This window comes from Syngnathus scovelli, chromosome 20 (genome assembly GCF_024217435.2).
Source record: "Syngnathus scovelli strain Florida chromosome 20, RoL_Ssco_1.2, whole genome shotgun sequence".
NCBI lineage: Eukaryota > Metazoa > Chordata > Actinopteri > Syngnathiformes > Syngnathidae > Syngnathus > Syngnathus scovelli.
Window position 1 is genome coordinate 26,009 of NC_090866.1, and position 6,492 is coordinate 32,500.

General features: G+C 41.5%; 1 long non-coding RNA gene and 1 other non-coding gene across 2 annotated transcripts in view; one reads left to right on the forward strand and one right to left on the reverse strand.

Moving 5' to 3' along the window:
* Positions 1-1,430: 1,430 nt before the first annotated feature.
* On the forward strand, positions 1,431-2,388 carry LOC125990258 (uncharacterized). The gene is made up of 2 exons (XR_007488860.2): positions 1,431-2,227; positions 2,294-2,388. It is a non-coding gene; the product is annotated as an uncharacterized lncRNA (long non-coding RNA).
* A 4,099-nt stretch (positions 2,389-6,487) lies between these two features.
* Positions 6,488-6,492, reverse strand: part of LOC125990730 (5S ribosomal RNA) — a 119-nt gene continuing 114 nt past the window's right edge. Inside the window, exon 1 of the ribosomal RNA XR_007489059.1 lies at positions 6,488-6,492. This exon is cut by the window's right edge and continues 114 nt beyond it. This is a non-coding gene — a ribosomal RNA (5S ribosomal RNA).

A 6,492-nucleotide genomic window follows, 5' to 3' on the forward strand; every position in this document is an offset into this window, starting at 1 on the left:
CAGTCGATTTAATAATTTACTATTGTTTATTTTATTTACAGTTATTTACAAATCATTTATTTTATTTCATTGGAATAAATTACGTTGCTAAATTCGGACAATTTGGACACTAAAAATCTTTTTGAAAAATAGACATTTGATAATTTGTTTTAGAATAAAAAGTCTAAAAATTCTAATTTTACCCACTCATTGAAATTTTGAAAATTAAAAATATTTAAATAAAACATAATAAAAATTTGAAGTCCAAAAATTAATATGTCATTTAATTACAACAGGGAATGGACAGTTGTCCGTAGGGGGCGACAGCGCCAGCCTGCAACCCGGGGGCGGGAGCGGGTGGCGAGGCATGGCCACGGATGGATGGACCGTGCGTTGTCCTCTTCTGCTAGGGGGGGACATCAGTTCCCCGTCCCTGGTAGGTGGACTCCACAATCCAAACCTAACCCTAACCCTAACCCTAACCCTAACCCCTAACCCTAACCCTAACCCTAACCCTCACCCTCACCCTCACCCTCACCCTCACCCTAACCCTAACCCTAACCCTAACCCAACCCCAACCCCAACCCCAACCCTAACCCTAACCCTAACCCCAACCCCGACCCCGACCCCGACCCCGACCCTGACCCTGACCCTGACCCTGACCCTGACCCTAACCCTAACCCTAGTTTAATTATGAAAATTAATTGGAAAATGCAAATATAAGCTAAAACACGTTACATTTCTAAAACGAAATTTCGAAAAACAAAAAAGATTTAAAACTTCAACCGAGCTGAGGGTATAAAAGGAATCCGCAAGGCAAAGAGCCTTTAGTGCGAATTTGGACTGCAAGCAAGACACATTGTTGCACCTTACAAAACAAAAATAGTTTTTCATATAATACATGTGTGCCAGACCTGATGAAGGCTTGAGATAGCTGAAACGTTGTCAGGGCACACATTGCATATTGGCCAGAATAAATAAAAAAAGAAACTTTATTTTTTTTAAAAAACAACTTTATTAAATATATAACAAAGGCAAATTCTAGATCCACAGCCATGGATCAGGGTTGGACGACGGTCCACTATGGCCGACGCCACCGCGTTGCCCGCCGGAACCGTGAGCTGGGGGCTGATTGGAATCCCGGATGGATGGACCGTGCTTTTGCCTTTCCCTCCTCCAGGAGGGGGGGCTCCCACCATAACCCTAACCCTAACCCTAACCCTAACCCTAACCCCTAACCCTAACCCTAACCCTAACCCCTAACCCTAACCCTAACCCTAACCCTAACCCTAACCCTTTCCTTTGCGGCGGCAACGCTCCACTCCATTTTGCTTCAGAACAAAACCCCAGTGGGCATTCTGCTCTCCTTCCTTTTTTGACCCATCGGTGTAAAGAGTCCATTCATAGGGCTTCTCTTCATCCGCGTTGAGAGGCATCCTGCCTCCATCGACGGGTTTGATCCCACTATGTACTCAGTCCATTTCTGAGGCCACTTCTCTAAGCCTCCTCCATACAATATTACACATGCTGGTTCTTCATGTCGTCTTGGAGAGTCTGGATTAGACCCCTCCTTTCCGGTTCCTTTCATAGGATTTCCAGGTTCGGGATCCAATCTCCTTCCACCGCTAGCCATCCTTTCAATGAGTAGCAGTTTCTCTAGTTGTAGGGTCGAGCTGTCTCCTTTCGAAGCCTTTCCGTGCGCATTCGGAACAGGGTCGATTCAGCTCTTAGTTACTCAGCGGCGCCCTTTGCGTCGCCTCTACTCAGAACACCAATATGAGAACTTTTGCCTCGCTTATTGATGCTCTCAACGGTGGGATGCACTTCTTTTTCTTTTTCCTTTTTCCCCACCAGGTTTTCTACTGACAGGAAATTCTAACAAGGGTACATTCAATTGCAAATTCTAATTCAAACGTTATTGTAGCGAACAGGAAATGACGACTAATCATCAGCCCGAAGCCACTCAGCCTTTCAATTCTTGGGAACCTGTAAGTCACAGAAGGTCTCCAACAGTTAAGAATCATGTACCATACAAGCCTTAAAAGAATTATCTTGGCTGTTTTTCTTCTGCCTGGAGAGTAAGTATAGTTACTACTCCTGGTCAGCCTTTACTGTAGTCTTCAACAGCAGGAAAAAAGAAAAAAGAAAAAAAAGGCGGAAAAAAGAAAAATCCTTTTGTGAGTTCAGCGGACAAAAATCTGTAATCCTCTGATGCGTCCGGGAACAAAAATCCTTGTAATCCACACAGGTGTCCAAAAACAAAAAAAATTTGTAATCGACACAAGTGTCCGGGAAAATGTTGTAATCCACACAGGTGTCCAAAAACAAAAAAATTTGTAATCGACACAAGTGTCCGGGAACAAAAATGTTGTAATCCACACAGGTGTCCAAAAACAAAAAAATTTGTAATCGACACAAGTGTCCGGGAACAAAAATGTTGTAATCCACACAGGTGTCCAAAAACAAAAAAAATTTGTAATCGACACAAGTGTCCGGGAACAAAAATGTTGTAATCCACACAGGTGTCCAAAAACAAAAAAATTTGTAATCGACACAAGTGTCCGGGAACAAAAATGTTGTAATCCACACAGGTGTCCAAAAACAAAAAAATTTGTAATCGACACAAGTGTCCGGGAACAAAAAAATTTGTGGTCGACACAAGTGTCCAGGAACAAAAAAAAAAATTTTGTAAGGGAGAATTGAATGAGAAAGAAAAAGGAAAAGGAAGAGGGGAGACAAGTCTTCTCTTTTTATCTTTCAAAATAAAAAGGCCTCTCTTCTAACGGTCTCCTAATTGGTTGCCTTCTCTTTGGCCTTGGCTTTGGCATGAAATCTAAAACATTTGCAGGCTCCTCATCGACTGGTTCATCTTCTGTATTTATACCCAATATCCGTGCCCATGTACCGGCCCCTCTTTCTCTTGCAAGTTCTGCCGCATACTCTGCGTACACTACAAACATTACTTTCAGCACCCCATACAAGTACAAGCTGTGAAGGATCTCCTCCTTACTCATGCTTAAAGTGATGTGCTGAGGGGCAACGGTCACCGTTTACTATGACACAATACAGTTCTAATCCTCCCGTGCTAATAAGGTTCTTTTCTAGGAAACTCTATTCCTTAAAGAGACTGTACTTATGTCACTCAAGGCCGTTCTGACATTTATTTGTATCAGTGAGCGGAATTAGGACAGTTTCTGGGAAGAAAAAACTGAAAAACTCCACACAGGTTCGTTTTGGAGCTGTGAGCAAAACAAAAAAACAAATGTTCTTCTATTGTCTCATTTCTATTTTTTTTCTAAACTTTTACTCACAACCCCCCTCCTACTCGTTGGGCGCCAAAATGTCAAACGCACCTCTCGGATTAAGGTGCCCCAGGCTTCCCAGTAACGGGTTTATTTTAGCCGGGTTCGGAGATTCGTCCGTAATCTAACCACCCGAGTTAAATTAACTCCTCCGGAATCAATCTAATTTCTGTACGACGCCAATCCCTCTCAAGTCACCCGAAGCGCGTGCCGAGTAACTCAATTCGAGGCAGGACTTCGAAGTGACCGCATCGTATTGATGGCTCCCCGCTAATGTTTGAAGTTCTTATTCGTTACGGATATTTTTTAGATGTCTTTGTTAAGACCTCAGGGATTCGTTTGTATAGCGCACCCAAGCACTAGTTTTGCCGAAGTAAATGTTAATATGGGTCCGTTCCACTTGGTCGCTCATGCAGCGAGCCGACCAACTTTTTTATTCGAAAGAGAATCGAATTAATAAAAGTGTGACAATAATAGCATTTAAGAAGAAAATTAATGCACCCTATATGATTAATTCTAACTTCGTATACGTAGATCTAGCACTTGACTGTCGGAGTTCTTCACCCCACTTAATTGCTTTGAAAAGAATAGCGACTCTCTTAAACCGAATAAAAATGTCGTGCTGTATTTAGATTTGCCCAATAATTAATTTGGAAGGCAAGTCTATTTTTTGATCGTGTCCTATTTAACTTTTGACGCGGCCCGACAAAAAGGGGAACTGGGCCGCGTCCGACGGACAATCGAAATACTTTTATCCTCCACCAACTTCACTGATTTATTTTAATCATCGTCGTTATGTTATTTAAAGGAAGTAAATTCTCAACCGAATTCACTTTCAACGAACTCAACTCTTCCGTTAAATATTTGCGAAAGTTATTTAATTCTCTAACTTGCTCAGAGTTACTTTTTACGCGGCCCGTCAAAAAGGGGAACTGGGCCGCGCCCGACGGACAATCGAAATACTTTTATCCTCCACCAACTTCACTGATTTAATTTAACCGTCATCGTTATTTTATTTAGAAGAAGTAAATTTCCAACAATTCACTTTTAACGAAATCCACTCTTCCCTTAAATATTTGCGAAAGTTATTTAATTCTCCAACTTCCTCGGAGTTACTTTTTCCGCGACCCGTCAAAAAGGGGAAGCGGGCCTGAGCCTTTCAAATAGTTAAATAACTTTCCGTTCTACACAAAACCAATAATCTGATTTAAACACTTCCTTTAATTTTATTCAGACGAAACAACTTTCGAACAGATCGAAATTCACTCGTGGCTCAGATAACTACGGAAGTTATTTAAGTCTCTAACTTGTTCGGAGTTCCTTTTTACGCGGCCCGTCAAAAAGGGGAAGCGGGCCTGAGCCTTCGGTTGCATATTTAGTACAAATCCGCGCACAACGAAGTAAGTAATATACAAAACACATTTATTGAAGAAACATGGAATAGAATTACAAATCTCAATTACTCCAGAAACTGAACAACTTCACTCACTGATACCCGTGTTAATAAAATCATTCAATCCCAGAACAATTCGATTGCAAAACACAGTTCATAAAAAAGGGAAGAGGTAAATACCAGTTGCGTGCTATTTTTGGTGGAAGCAAAGTCGAGTGATCAGTTCGATCTTGCTTCTAAAATCCAAATTAGAGAAACAGGCTGGCCACGAGGAAGCCGGCGGCCCGATGACTATTCCCCCCTCTCGCTAAAATACATAAAAACGGTCATCCTCACCAATTTCTCGTTTAAAGTTGTCCAGTCCAATTTTTAGGAGTAAATCCAAGTTAATTTCAGTCCAGTGATCCTGCGTCTCACACAAAGATCTTTGGGACTTTGGAAAAAATCTTGAAACTCCTCCGGGCCTCTTCACGTATCAGAGCTCTTTTGGGGGGAAAAGCCCTGAAGCTTCTCCAGCAGGACCTTTTATAGACCTCTCCGTCCCCCCCCTCCCCTTTCTTTTCTCCGGTACTTTCCCTATAGGGTAAGACTGCCCAGTTCCCACGCTTATAGCAGGGAACAGGCCAGTTTCCCACGCCCCTATAGCAGGGAACAGGCCTGCCTCCCCACCCTTTGTTATCTGTGGCCTTCAGCCGCTGTTTCCGCCCTGACCACGCAGTACTTTCCACCAAATGCACAGCTAGTGGTAAAACCTTTCACTTCCCCTTTTCACCTTTGACCTACTTTCTGTTACATGAATTGATCGAATTGACAAATAATATTGCTTTAAAGCGGTTACAGAATACATTCTTTGCCAAGCAAAAAAATCAAAAATAAAAATCACATAATATACATTTCATTTGTGCTTCTTCAAACAATTTATGTCACGCCACTGAGAAGCCACTATTCTCTGTGACGGGTCTCTTGATCAAATTGACAAATAATATTGCTTAAAGCGGTTACAGAATACATTTTTAGCCAAGCAAAGAAATAAAAATAAAAATCACATTTGTGCTTCCATGCGTGACTCACACTCTGACACCGTGTTCCTTTTTTATATCCATTTTAACCGGTTTAGCTTATTCTGGCCCCTCCTTTGGTCTCATGTTTTGGTCTGGCGCCATCTTTTGGACAAATTTGGAATTTTAGCTCTGTCAATTTATCCCTGTGAACAATCCATATTCTACCATTTGGACCATCTCTACCCCCATGTTACACGACATGCTGAATCAAAATAAATGCCTTGAAAAGTTTAAAAACACTTCATGGAAGTCACTTCACTGGTTTCTTTTATATCAAACAAATTGTTTTAGGTTATTCACCTGACATGTTTCGGCGGTTTCTTCCGCCTTCATCAGAGTGTCACAGATGTGATGGTGACGCGTCTTTATCAGCTGATGGATCAACATGTCAGGTGAATAACCTAAAACAATTTGTTTGATATAAAAGAAACCAGTGAAGTGATTAAATAAGGAAAAACAAAATGAACTTAGTACAATTACTTCATGGAAGTGTTGTGTTGGGTTCTTTTACAAGTCAAGCCTGCTGCTTTGAGTTCACAGGGAGCCATGCTCACTGTACATAGTCTGCTCTCTAGCGGTAAAAAATTTAACTACAATGCTGTGGATGTCACCACATAATATAGCTTTCAAACTCGTGTTATAGTTTCAATGTCGGAGTTTAAATTAGGCTTGCTGTTTCTGGATGCCATTCGTGATGGGTGTTGTAAAAAATAGCTTCTTAAACGATTGAAGTGCGCATAAGAAAAAGAAAAAGCTT